This window comes from Panulirus ornatus, chromosome 11 (genome assembly GCF_036320965.1).
Source record: "Panulirus ornatus isolate Po-2019 chromosome 11, ASM3632096v1, whole genome shotgun sequence".
Classification (NCBI taxonomy): Eukaryota; Metazoa; Arthropoda; class Malacostraca; order Decapoda; family Palinuridae; genus Panulirus; species Panulirus ornatus.
Genome location: NC_092234.1, coordinates 8,167,543 through 8,181,593, shown reverse-complemented (window position 1 = coordinate 8,181,593; position 14,051 = coordinate 8,167,543). Strand labels below are relative to the sequence as shown.

Here is a 14,051-nt window from a genome sequence, read left to right as displayed (position 1 = left end):
CCCTACCCATTAGCCCCCCCTCACAACACACCTGCTGGAATAAATATGCAAATGTTTACGTGTCTGGGTCTTCGACACTGGAAACGTCGTCCTACGATTCATTGGGGGGGAGGGGGGGGGGGGGACCCTGAGCTGAAGATTCTACCGGTCTAGCGATAAGAGAGAGAGAGGGGGGAGGGGGGGAGGGGGCCCTCTCCTCCTGGCTGGTTTGGTCGACCTGGGCGAGGTTGACAGCTCACCTGGTGACACGCAGGGGATACTGTGATGATAAGAACTGAGGAAGAAGGAGGAGGAGGAGGAGGGGCAGGAGGAGGAGGAGGAGGAGGATGTGGAAGAAGAAGAAGAAGAAGAAGAAGAAGAAGAAGAAGAAGAAGAAGAAGAAGAAGAAGAAGAAGGAGGAGGAGGAGGAGGAGGAGGAGGAGAAGTAAGAAGAAGAAGCAGGAGGAGGAGGAGGAGGAGGAGAAGTAAGAAGAAGAAGCAGGAGGAGGAGGAGGAGGAGGAGGAGGAGGAGGAGGAGGAGGAGGAGGAGGAGGAGGAAGAAGAAGAAGAAGAAGAAGAAGAAGAAGAAGAAGAAGAAGAAGAAGAAGAAGAAGGAGGAGGAGGAGGAGGTTAAGATGTGGAGGGTGGATGGTGTGCAAGGTCGGGCAGGTGCGGGTTGTGTGGGGTAATGAGGGGTCTGGTGGGCTGGTGAGGGTGGTATGGTAGCAGAGGTGCGGGTGGTGTTAATGATGATGACGAGCCGCTTACCTGTGGTGGTAGTGCTGGTGGTTGTGGTTGTAAGTAGTGGTAGTTGTGGTAGTGGGTGTGGTAGTGGTGATAGTGGTCGTTGTGGTGGTGGAGATGGCTGGTGGTGGTTGTGAAGGTCGTGGTTTCGCGTGGCGCCACACAACCCAGGTTTTCCCCTCAAAAAAAAAAAAAAGAAAAAGGCAACATCTACGTTCGATCTTAATCACACACAGCTGAGAACCAGCGGCCATAACGCGGGCGGCATGCAGCTGCACCAGCGAGGGAGACAAGATTACAAACAACAACAACAGTAACAACAGCTGCAACAGTAGCACAGCAACAGTAGAACTGGTGCAGCAGCCAGCGACAGCGGTCGGCAGGTGTGGCCAGGTCAGCTGTCTGGCCCCGGGCAAGCAGGTGTTTCTGTCCTCGCAGGTGGTGGCCCAACACCTGCTAACTCCCCCACCAATCCCCCAGCCCAGCCACGTCTTCACCTTCCGCCGAGACACACATACACACATGCGCGCGCGCTCTTTGTAGACACACGCTCACAAACATACACGTACATAGAGGCACAAACACGTACGCTCACAAACATACACGTGTATAGAGACACAAACACGTACACTACTACGTACAGACACATACAGTTATACATAAAAGAAGAACCTTATCTAAGTGGGTGTTGGCTGGGGCCATATATGAGAATCTTACGAATGATGTATGACGAGGGATTGAACCAAGATCTCCAGTTGGTCTGGTATATCGTTGAAGATCAACGTAGGCCAATGTGAAGCAATGTAAGATAGGATATAGACCTGATGGTCTATGACGAGGTTATCTGCTGGAGGACAGTACATAGGAAGGACAGATAACACAAGACCTGATGGTCTATGACCAGGTTATCTACTGGAGGACAGTGCGAAAAGATATTACAAGAGAAGGCCCCAGGGCTGAAAGTGAAAGAAAGATGAGAAAGTAAATGGAAAATGAAAAAGAAGAGACGAGAAGGTATGAATGACTTATGAAAAGTAAACCATTAAATTAAGGAAGATAAAGAAGTGAAAATGTAATGATATAAAGGAGAAATCGTGAAAATAAATGAGAAATAGGAGTAAAAGAGAAGAAAAAGAAGAAGAAAAGAAGAAGAAGAAGAAGAAGAAGAAGAAGAAGAAGTAGTAGTAGTAGTAGTAGTAGTAGTAGTAGTAGTAGTAGTAGTAGTAGTAGTAGTAGTAGAGGAAGAAAAACAAGAAGAAAAAGCAATAAGAAGGAGAAGAAGAAGAAGAAGAAAATACAATTAGGAATGAATAAAATAAAGGAAAATATTCCCAAGGACTACCTCAATGGGATGAATACATATCGATAATGCCAGTGAGTCGTGATAGACGAATCACGCGAGGGGAACAGACAGGGTGCGAACGAAGGAAACAGACTACCAACACGATACACGATGGGAGAGGAGAGAAGCCAGGTTAATCACAGCCCACACCATACATGGGTAGCACAGGTGAACATAAGGCATATATATATATATATATATATATATATATATATATATATATATATATATATATATATATATCTTTCTTTCTTTTTCTTTCATAGTATTCGCCATTTCCCGCCTCAGCGAGGTAGCGTTAAGAACAGAGGACTGCGCCTCTGAGGAAACATCCTCACCCAGCCCCCTTCTCTGTTCCTTCCTTTGGAAAAAAAAAAATAAAGAGGAGGGAGTTAGAGAGCTTTCTTAGATCGTCTAGAATTCCGACACAATTGAAAGGCTATTTGATGAGCGGTAGTGTACTAAAGAGACAAACAAAAAAAAAAGGGGGGGGGGGCAAGTCAAGTGGCCAGAGAAGTCTACGAAAAGACGTAGTGGAAGATGAATGATGAAGAAGTCCTCCCAGAGACACGATACAGCGCGTGTAGGCGAACGGACATCCAAGTCCCTCCAAACACCCAGACAGTTCAAGACACCGATTGCAACAAGAGAGAGAGGGAGGGAGGGAGAGCAACGCTAAGGTTGCTGGGGGTGGAAAGGTCAAAGGCCAGTCACTACCGGTACGCCTGGTGGACGATGGGACTGTGTGGAATTCCCTGAAGAACTTCATTGTAATAAACTGGGGAAGGAAATGTAGGTCATCAAAATATATTTCTTTTGGAGAGACGGATGGCCTAATCTGTATACACAGGAGGACTGGCATGTTGGTCGAATCTCATAAGCATACAATATACCCTTTGGATATGAGAGTGCGACCTTATGGTACAACATCCATGCCCTTAACTTAACCCTTAAAAGGTCAGGTCAAAGACTTGACCTTTTAAGGAGAGCCTTGCAGTCACTCTCAAGGAAGTCATGTTGCATAACTGTGAATATCAAAACAAGAAATGTATCATACACACAGGCCATCCCTGGTTGGCCGGCCGTGAGACAGCCAGCTGTTGCTGGCTGTAAAATGCATCAAAATAGAAAAACTGTGGCGGATGGCGAGGGACAGAATAAAGCCATCGAGGGTTCGAAAACGAAAGTTTGGAATACAACGAGCGAGCTGGGGCACAGTTACTGCTTTTGTGGACCAAGTTGCAACAGTGACAAAGAAGGACTTGCAGTCTGCTGTTGTGTTTGCAGTGATACAGTGAAATTACAGGTCAAAGAGAAAATGGAAGAGGGGGATAATTAAGTCTAGGGAAAGGAGATAGTCAGTGCATAGTCAATATGCAGAAAAACGGGAGAAGGAGAGGAGTAAAAAGCACATACGACTGAAAATGATGTATTTAGAATAAGTGATCATGTGGCGAGGAAATGGCCGTACCTTACGTCCATATCCTGCCAAAGAGAGCAAAGTAAAATGACCAATACTTCACTCACTTATAATTCCACAGGTCACAGTTATCAGGAAAGAAATGAGGCATTGGTAGTCCTAAAGCTTGGCTGTGTAAGGAAAGAAACAGACATCCCGAACCAAGTGTCTGCTGAATACTGGTGTTCGCCTCGCTAATGACACAGACGCAGAAGCCGCTACATTTTCAAGAACAGAAACCCAAGTAATATCTACAGAAGAAGGAGACGGATTAGACACGACGTCGACGGATAAGCAGATCAACTTTTGGGGTCAAATTCTCGGGAACTGACAGATCAGATCATATTGGTTTTAAGCCTCGCCTCTGTCGAATAAGCGTAAGGAGACACTCACATGGCCATCCCCCAGATATATGACCCCTTTCTCTTTGCAAAGACGAATAAGTCTTCAGTAAGACTGAGGTACCTCCTTAGAATATGAAAAGACTAAGGTATCTGTGTATTGTGGGATCTATAAGACATCTGAGAGATTAAGGATGAAACAATGTGTGTTCAATGCACTGATGTGGTGGACCGAAAGAGGCATCGTAAGATGTGAGGGAACTCCCTCCTCTGACGCATCATCAAAGATAAACAGGAAGATGTCGGGTCTTAAAGGCTTTAAATGTAACGAGGTTACGTGTGCCTCCCCAGGGAAAGCTACCCATCACCCGAATTTCAAGAAAGCAATGAAGACGTGTCCAGGGGAAAAAAGAAGTGGCCAATAGAAGGAAGTTGGAGGAGCTCCATAAACGGTGGAAGACACGAGAGTTGTGTTGGGAAAGAGCACACGAGTGAAATGGGTTTTATATGATGAAGGTTGAAGGTCATCCATGAATGGAAGGAAAAAAAAAAAAGGGTCAGGAGACAAAACACTACCTTTAGGAACACCACTGCTGGCTGGTAAGGGAAAACGAGGGGCTGATCTATATACAAACCTTAAGTTTTTAAGTGTCCTTAAATCTTTTTTTTTTTTTTAGGGTTGATTACTAAGAAGCACCTCGACCACAGCTGCCACCACCTGCATTCATGCATGTAACCATCCCCAGCCACAACCACAACACCTTTACAACCAGCCTAGCCACGGTTAAGATACAATGACCAGCAAAGCATTCGTCTGTCCTTATGCATCACCATTCCTACAACAACCCCCTCACCATAACTTCCTCTTTTACAACTTGGCAGGCACCTCACCAGATTGCAGATGAGGTCCCATTTCTCTCGAGAAATGCAATTACATTGAGCTGAATACCACTGCAATGGGAAACACCCTATTACCAATTTTACAACTACTACTACTACTACTACTACTACTACTACATTTACGTCTACAATCTGTGTTCTACTTTATTCACCCCCTATTTCTGCTCTCTCTCCTGAGGCCAAGGGTACATACAACATGCTTTTATAAAGAACAGACGAACGGCGTTGGAATATCATTTGCATGACTTATGGAAAACATCTGAGGAACCAGCAGTTCGCCCTGCCTTGCGTCACTCCTTTTTTAGTGGCAAAAGTAATGGTGGTGCAGACCCATAACCCAATGCAGGTTCTCATATTCTCTGGGTCACTGGTGAATGCAGCGAGGGAGGGAGGGAGGGAGGGAGAGAGAGAGAGAGAGAGAGAGAGAGAGAGAGAGAGAGAGAGAGAGAGAGAGAGAGAGAGAGAGAGAATAAATCAGGAATAAAAAAAAAAAACCCATCCAACACGCTTCCATCCACCAGGGGTCATCTATCACAATACAAGATCGAGAAATGATCTCTATTTTTTTTTTTTTTATTACAACCTCCCTTCCCCCATCCCCCCATCCCACCCAACCTCACCTCCCCCCTTGAGCATGACGGCAAGATCCACGAACACGACTAGACGAATCTTTGAACACGACGCCGTTTACCTTGGGGGAAAAAAAAAGGATAGGATATAATTTACACCTGAGGGTCGTACCGTCGTGCTCAAGGGTCGTACCGTCGTGCTCAAGGGATCGTACCGTCGTGCTCAAGGGTCGTATAGTCGTGCTCAAGGGTCGTACCGTCGTGCTCAAGGGGTCGTACCGTCGTGTTCAAGGGGTTGTACCGTCGTGTTCAAGGATCGTACCGTCGTGCTCCAGGGGTCGTACCGTCGTGCTTACGGGATCGTACCGTCGTGTTCAAGGGTCGTACCGTCGTACTCAAGGGTCGTATAGTCGTGCTCAAGGGTCGTACCGTCATGCTCAAGGGGTCGTACCGTCGTGCTCAAGGAGTTGTACCGTCGTGCTCAAGGGGTCGCACCGTCGCGCTCAATGGATCGTACCGTCGTGCTCAAGGAGTTGTACCGTCGTGTTCAAGGGTCGTATCGTCGTGCTCAAGGGATCGTACCGTCATGCTCAAGGGGTCGCACCGTCGCGCTCAATGGATCGTACCGTCGTGCTCAAGGGGTCGTACCGTCGTGCTCAAGGGGTCGTACCGTCGTGCTCAAGGGGTCGTACCGTCGTGCTCAAGGGGTCGTACCGTCGTCACCGTAGTCATCATGAAAGACAACGCCTTCAATAGATAAACAATAACCTCTACGTGACTTTCCATCAGTTGCTTCCTGGAGCAGGCAAAAGCCGGGGTGTCCCCCCATCTCTCTTCTAAGTCGCCTCCTGTTTCAAACGAATTAAAGTTAAACTGAGCAAATTGCACTCTCTTTCCACGCAGAGGTGTGCCAGGCCGCGCTAACCTCCCCTCCCACAGAGAGAGAGAGAGAGAGAGAGAGAGAGAGAGAGAGAGAGAGAGAGAGAGAGAGAGAGAAAGAGAGAGAGAGAGAGAGAGTCTTGTGTCTTTTCGACAACCTAAATGAAAGATCGCATCACGGAAGTTCGTAAAGTCGAAAGTATTACAGATACCCCAATTACGTCGAAATAAAACACAAACCACATCTTATATATATATATATATATATATATATATATATATATATATATATATATATATATATATATATATATATACGTAGCCTATCGCACCCACAGACTTGAAGTCCTTGGCCAAAATCCTCCTACTGCATTATAACAGCAACAACGTACACTAGCCACAACCTTCTGAACACCTACTTAAACAACGACACTTAATATATATATATATATATATATATATATATATATATATATATATATATATATATATATATATATATATATATATATGGCGTGAGAGGAGGAGGAGGAGGTAAGGTGGAGGAGGAGGTAAGTAAGAGGAGGAGGTAAGGAGGTAAGGAGGAGGTAGGTAAGGAGGTAAGGAGGAGGTAGGGAAGGGAGGTAGGTGCCACGACCGTTGCTTGAAACGTTCTGTCGCGAACGACATGAAGAAGAAAAAACAACGACACGTTCGCCAACAACGAGTTGCCAACGAACGTGTTTTCTTTTTTTAAAACGGTCACCCGCTTTCCACAAGCCTGGTGGGTGGGTGGGTAGGTCCCCCGCGCCTTACTACTTACAGACAAACGAGACATTTATCCTCGTTTTTATATAAATTCATTCGACTTCTTGACGATACCTAATGTATATAGAGATAGAGAAACTTTTGGTGATGATGGGGGTTGATTAATTAGGAAAGCGGTAGTGTGTGTGTGTGTGTGTGTCGTTGGAAAGAGAAGCGGACGACGTTAAGTTTTGGGAAATGTCTTAAAAAAACCCTTCCGGTTTCATAATGCTTCATGCGCGACGTCGTCTTTACGAAGTGTGAGTGACGGAATGCAAGTTCGTTCACGGCCGCCGTAGACACAAAACAGAGAGGAGAGGAAGTGTGTGTGTGTGTGTGAGGATATGACAATCGTTACAGTGGCATACGACCAGAGCACAAGGAGGAGGCAATAGCGCGTCCATCCTTCTACTTTTGTGGCATTTGTGTTCAACCTTCTGTCCCGAGCGTTTGAGTCAGCCTTCATAGCTCAGTGGCTAGAGCGCTGGTCTAGTAAACCAGAGGCCGGGAGTTCGATCCTCCCTGAAGGCAGGTGGATTATTTTATACTTCTTTTTCCTCTCATTTTTTTTTTTATTTTTTATTCTTCATGCGCTGACGTGTTTACCATTAGCTCGAGGGCCTGTAGTGTTTACCCATGTTCGAATCTCGGGGTTCATATGTTTCGAGCGCTTACAAACCGTCCATCCCCACCAATTCCACACAGCGGAGTGAGTTTTAATACAAATTTTTCCAGGTTCCATTATAATATTTTTCTTCCTATTGCTTTAAATTTAATCCAAGTATGATTTGTTCTTCACACTGGACCACTCTCATATCTCAAGCGGATAAGGTCCATTATGCTTTGCATCGTGACTGATCACAAGGTTCATTTTGCTTTCGAGACTTCTCTCGTTCGGAGTCGAAGTTCCGAACACGGGTCGACCACGTTTGACACAAACTAACTACCTATCTTCCCCCCCACCCCCGGTCCTACTGTCTGCGCCCCCCCAGTCCGCCGCCCCCCCCTCTCTTATATTTCACCCAGGGTAACTACATAACTCACGTGTACACCCAAGGCCCCCCCCGCCCGCTGTCTGCCTCCCCCCCACACTAATCAAATTAGTCGTACACGAAGGCAGTTCCGCCTCTTCAATTTCAAAAAGGGGTTGTTAGGTCAGGCCCTTCGTACTGTTGTAATTACTCGCTCAGTAGTCTACACACAGGGCTGGTTGCAACAATCCACCGTGGTTTAGGATTCCTCCATCTTCAGTGTTTCAGGCTGGGGTAAACCAAATGGTGTAGTTCCCGTTTTCCATATTCCATATTCCAGACTTAGTTGGGTGCCGTTCCATTTTCTATATTCCAATGGGCTACGTTTTCTAATTCCAGTTTAGTTGCACCAGGTTTTGTTTGGTGCTCTTTTCCACCCCTTTCTATACCCATTCTATATCCCAGTATGGCCACATCAGACTTCTATGGTCGAATCCCCCATCTTCCATACCCCCATCTTTGGACTATACCGGACACGAAAATATCTACAATTTTTGAGACCAGGTCTTAAATAGCCACCATTCTCTCTCTCTCTCTCTCTCTCTCTCTCTCTCTCTCTCTCTCTCTCTCTCTCTCTCTCTCTCTCTCTCTCTCCGCGCTGGAAGGCAGGGTATATAATGTGCAACCTGGAATGCTAGAGTCAACTCCAGTAGCACGTCAAGGGGGACGAGTGAGCCGTGTGTGTGTGTGTGTGTGTGTGTGTGTGTGTGTGTGTGTGTGGTAAGTCCTCCCCCTCAACAGCTCCTCCGTGTCATGGAAGTTCAGTTCCAGACTTGGGAGTGTTTCCGGACCGTGGCGTTTCCCACGACCCCTCGGGGCGCAAGGAACCTTTGTTGTTCCTCTTGTGGTGTTTTGGGAAACCCTCGAGGGTCATTCTCCACGGGCGTCCGTGATTCCTGCTCAGTCCAAATTCCAGAAGCACTAGTTCCTTCGCCCGTCCCTCCAGCAACAAACGTCGGTGTATCTACTTAGATGTTCCAGTGTTCCAGTGTCTCAAACCGTGTATCTACTTAGATGTTCCAGTGTTCCAGTGCCTCAAACCGTGTATCTACTTAGATGTTCCAGTGTCTCAAACCGTGTATCTACTTAGATGTTCCAGTGTCTCAAACCGTGTATCTACTTAGATGTTCCAGTGTCTCAAACCGTGTATCTACTTAGATGTTCCAGTGTTCCAGTGTCTCAAACCGTGTATCTACTTAGATGTTCCGGTGTTCCAGTGTCTCAAACCGTGTATCTACTTAGATGTTCCAGTGTCTCAAACCGTGTATCTACTTAGATGTTCCAGTGTCTCAAACCGTGTATCTACTTAGATGTTCCGGTGTTCCAGTGTCTCAAACCGTGTATCTACTTAGATGTTCCAGTGTCTCAAACCGTGTATCTACTTAGATGTTCCAGTGTTCCAGTGTCTCAAACCGTGTATCTACTTAGATGTCCCAGTGTCTCAAACCGTGTATCTACTTAGTAGATGTCCCAGTGTCTCAAACCGTGTATCTACTTAGATGTTCCAGTGTTCCAGTGTCTCAAACCGTGTATCTACTTAGATGTTCCAGTGTCTCAAACCGTGTATCTACTTAGTAGATGTCCCAGTGTCTCAAACCGTGTTATCTACTTAGATGTTCCAGTGTTCCAGTGTCTCAAACCGTGCATCTACTTAGATGTTCCAGTGTTCCAGTGTCTCAAACCGTGTATCTACTTAGATGTTCCAGTGTTTCAAACCGTGCATCTATTCAGCAGATGTTCCAGTGTCTCAAACCGTGCATCTACTTAGATGTTCCAGTGTTTCAAACCGTGTATCTATTCAGTAGATGTTCCAGTGTCTTCAAAACCATCTCCAGCGACCTAGGTCAATAAATTAAGGCCAGAATCATCAGTAAGATTCGCGTATTTGCCTGGGAATCCAGCGGCCCAGACAAAGGAAATAGTGAATCACCAATTGAGTTCGTGTGCATCTGATTACGAAATGGACATTCTTTTTTTCTTTCGTTAATCATGACCGTCTTTCGTGCCCTAACGAGATAGCAACAGGAACTGAAGCTTCGAACAGGAGAAAGAAAAAGAAAAAATATAAATATCCTCGTTTAACCCTCCATTGTTCTTAACTTTACAAAGTGATAATATAAGAGGGGAGGCTTCCCAGGCCTCGATCCCATCCTTCTTACGTCGCCTTTTACGACACGGACGAGATACGAGGGTAGTATCGTAATCCTTTATTTCCTCCCCCCCCCCTCAAAAGAGAAAATATAACAAAAGCAAATAAAAGTAAATAACAACAGTACATACAAAAGCATATACAGACGGGGTCTTTTGTGTGTGTGTGTGTGTGTGTGTGTGTGTGTTAAAAGTACAACAGTGAAAGACATAAAAAAACGTCAATGTGAGAAAACATAAAATGAATGGAGACGTTGCTCAATGACCTTCAAGAAAAAAGAGATACAGACATTTTACCATAGTCGTCGCCACGCTAGCTAGCCAGGGGACATGGGTCTCCCTGCCTCCGCACATGAACCGTGTGCTAAAGTTACTTAAATGCTTGGGAGGGTGCGTTTTATTACTCCATTATTCTAATGGCTTTTTCTTTTTTTGGGGGGAGGGTGGGTGTCGTTACCAATGGTTGGATGACTTACTGCCCCCTAACCGTTCTCCCATGCCAACAACCCCATTGCGTCTGGCGTCGCACGAATGCGTCAGTGACCATTGCGTCTTGCGTCGTGCTTCGCACGTCACGTGGCGAACCACCACCAAGGACCATTCTAACGACTCTGCGAACCACCAAGGACCATTCTAACGACTCTACGAACCACCAGGGACCATTCTAACGACTCTACGAACCACCAGGGACCATTCTAACGACTCTACGAACCACCACGGACCACTCTAACGACTCTACGAACCACCACGGACCATTCTAACGACTCTACGAACCACCAGGGACCATTCTAACGACTCTGCGAACCACCACGGACCACTCTAACGACTCTACGAACCACCAGGACCATTCTAACGACTCTGCGAACCACCAGGACCATTCTAACGACTCTGCGAACCACCAGGGACCATTCTAACGACTCTGCGAACCACCAAGGACCATTCTAACGACTCTGCGAACCACCAGGGACCATTCTAACAACTCTACGAACCACCAAAACCATTCTACCACACAAACCCATTCTACCACAAGAACCAACCACCACTATTCTACCACACGGACCAACCGGGACCATTCTAAGACCACACGAACCAACCAGGACCATTCTAAGACCACACGGACCAACCGGGACCATTCTAAGACCACACGGACCAACCAGGACCATTCTAAGACCACACGGACCAACCAGGTGTGGGTGGGTGTCGGGTCCAGCAGTCAGGTGAGTGAGGGAGAGGCGCGTCCTTATCAGCATCACCTGTGTGTTGTGCTGTCTCTCATCGCAAGCAGACGCGCTCCACCTCTGTCACCTGCCTCAGTCATCTGTTTGCCTACACGTACATGTGTGTGTGTGTGTGTGTGTGTGTGTGTGTGTGTGAGGGAGCAACGCTTCAAGAGGAATGACTCTAACGTTCGATACGACGGAGCTAAAGACTAAGACCTGAAATGGAGAATTGAGATGGGATGACAATGGAAGCGTCGGGACGTTAAAGGGGTCTGGTGGTGTGGAAACGAAGACCAGAAATGATAATCACAGGTTAATAGAAGAATTTAAGTGATAATCACAGGTTAATACAAGAAGATAAATGATAATCACAGGTAAACAGAAGAAAATAAATGATATGTACAGGTGAAGAGAAGAAAATAAATTATAATCATAGGTAAATAGAAGAAAATAAATTATAATCATAGGTAAATGGAAGAAAATAGATTATAATCAGAGGTTCATAATGTGCATACTAGAGGAAATAGATGGCAGAATAAAGTAGAAATGATAAAAGAGGCAAATCTAACCCTTATATGCACAAGTCAAGGACATTACCAAGCGTTAGTTGAAGATGTGACTAGAAATATATTGACCACTGATCGAGAGGTGGAAATCATTTTGAGACTGAAGGCTTATGAAAAACCAGTGTTTAAGATTAACATGGAATTAAAACATGGATGTTAAGAATCATGATGAATTAGTCTCCTCAAGGCTCAGCCAAGGCTCAAAGAGGTTAGGTGATCATGTGTATTTGAGAGAGAGAGAGAGAGAGAGAGAGAGAGAGAGAGAGAGAGAGAGAGAGAGAGAGAGAGAGAGAGAGAGAGAGAGAGAGAGAGAGAGAGATGAAACTGGATATCAAAGGAGGGGTGGGACTACCTGGGGGGGGATAGGTGGGGTAGGTACTCATGATGAAGGAAGGGTAATTAATCAATTTGGCACTGGTGGGTCTGGTTACGTCCCTCCACGTGCCAAAACGTGATGGTCGACGTCCCCTTCCTCCCTCCTCTTCCTCCTTCCCTCACTACCAGAAGGGCCAGGACCTCCTCCTCCTCCTCCCTGCCCCCTTACCCCTTCCCCCTTCTAACCCAACCAACCCCCCCTCCTCTATACCCCTCCTGGAACACACGTGATCTATCCCTCCCTCCTCCCTTCGCCTCCCTCCAACCAGCCCCCCCGACACCCTGACCCTCCCCTCCCTCCCCCCCTCACACGCACACACGTACGACCGACCCCGGGGATGCCCCCTTCCCCGCCACCACCGTCTCCCAACACCATCCCACCATACGCGCGACCTGACCCTTCCTTCCCTTCCCTTCCCTTTGTCTTGCATGAGCAACAACGAATATCACTACTTCATCCCCCGCTTCCCTCCGGATCTCCGTGCTGGGTCCGTCTGAAGGCGAAGCCAGCGATGATTCCAGACGTAGGAGGAGAAGGAGAAGAAGGAGGAGGTGGAGGTGGAGGAGGAGGGGACTTGCGCTCCATCCCCAACGAAGAGTTTACCTTCCTCCTCCTACTGGACGCACCGGTCGGATCCCTTACCTGGTCTTTACCAAGGAGCCTTCATAGCTCAGTGGCTAGAGCGCTGGTCTAGTAAACCAGAGGCCGGGAGTTCGATCCTCCCTGAAGGCACGGGGGACGTCCCTTCCTTTTACGGACAAGAAGAACACGAGTTTGCTCGTTGTTAAAAAAAAAAGCATTTCAGAAACGTCAAGTCCATTCACAGAGTTCTCGAAGCGTTTCAGAGACGATACGTTTCGTACAGACGACCAAGGGGTAATGTTTATTCGGTTCCCCAAAGGGGGGGGGGGGAGGGGTAAGAGTCGTACGCAATCTGTCATAATCACACAACAACCACACCTAATGAATGAGGTGGAGGGGTTTCTGGAACCAAAGGCTGGAAATGCATAGAGAAAATACGTGCAGTGAAAATGTACGAGAGGAGGGATATGAATGGCGCGTGTTCAGCGGACGGACTTTGGTACAAAATACACAGGTGGGGTTCGATATACGATCTTCTGGTTATTGATGGTGTTCGAAGGGACTGGAACGAGGTTGTGGTTGTGTATGTGTATGTGTGTGTGTGTGTGTGTGTGTATGTGTGTGTGTGTGTAGCAATGAAGGTTTCTGTGCTGGAGGACTTCTGACTTCCCTGAGCAGGCTCCTGCAGCAGCAGCAGGAGGAGGAGGAGGAGCAGAACTAACCTCCTTCAGGAGACTTCAGCCGCTTCCCTGAGGCAGACGCCTCTCGCAGGTACGCCTTCAGCATCGACCACAGACACACACACACACACACAAACACATACATATATGTGCCTTCATAGCTCAGTGGCTAGAGCGCTGGTCTAGTAAACCAGAGGCCGGGAGTTCGATCCTCCCTGAAGGCATTACAAGACATTTTACAGGCGTTCTAAAAAAAAAAGTTCCTTTTCGAAAGTACAGTAAAATGAAGTTGGGGGAAACCATGTTTCACAGCGTCGTGGGTGGGAGTCTCCCGCCTCTTTTTTTCATTTCCAAATGGGACTGTGTTAGACGTATGAATGTGTGTGTGTGTGTATGTGTACCCATTCAGTGTCGAGGTGTGAGCCACTGCTTTGTAAGGGTAAGTCATT

The 14,051-nt window shown here is 46.8% G+C and overlaps 3 non-coding genes across 3 annotated transcripts; all 3 read left to right on the top strand.

Moving 5' to 3' along the window:
* Window positions 1–7,457: 7,457 nt before the first annotated feature.
* TRNAT-AGU (transfer RNA threonine (anticodon AGU)) lies at window positions 7,458–7,530 on the top strand. Its single transcript has one exon. It is a non-coding gene; the product is annotated as a tRNA-Thr (tRNA).
* A 5,469-nt stretch (window positions 7,531–12,999) lies between these two features.
* TRNAT-AGU (transfer RNA threonine (anticodon AGU)) lies at window positions 13,000–13,072 on the top strand. The gene has a single exon. It is a non-coding gene; the product is annotated as a tRNA-Thr (tRNA).
* A 681-nt stretch (window positions 13,073–13,753) lies between these two features.
* On the top strand, window positions 13,754–13,826 carry TRNAT-AGU (transfer RNA threonine (anticodon AGU)). Its single transcript has one exon. It is a non-coding gene; the product is annotated as a tRNA-Thr (tRNA).
* The last annotated feature ends 225 nt before the right edge of the window (window positions 13,827–14,051 follow it).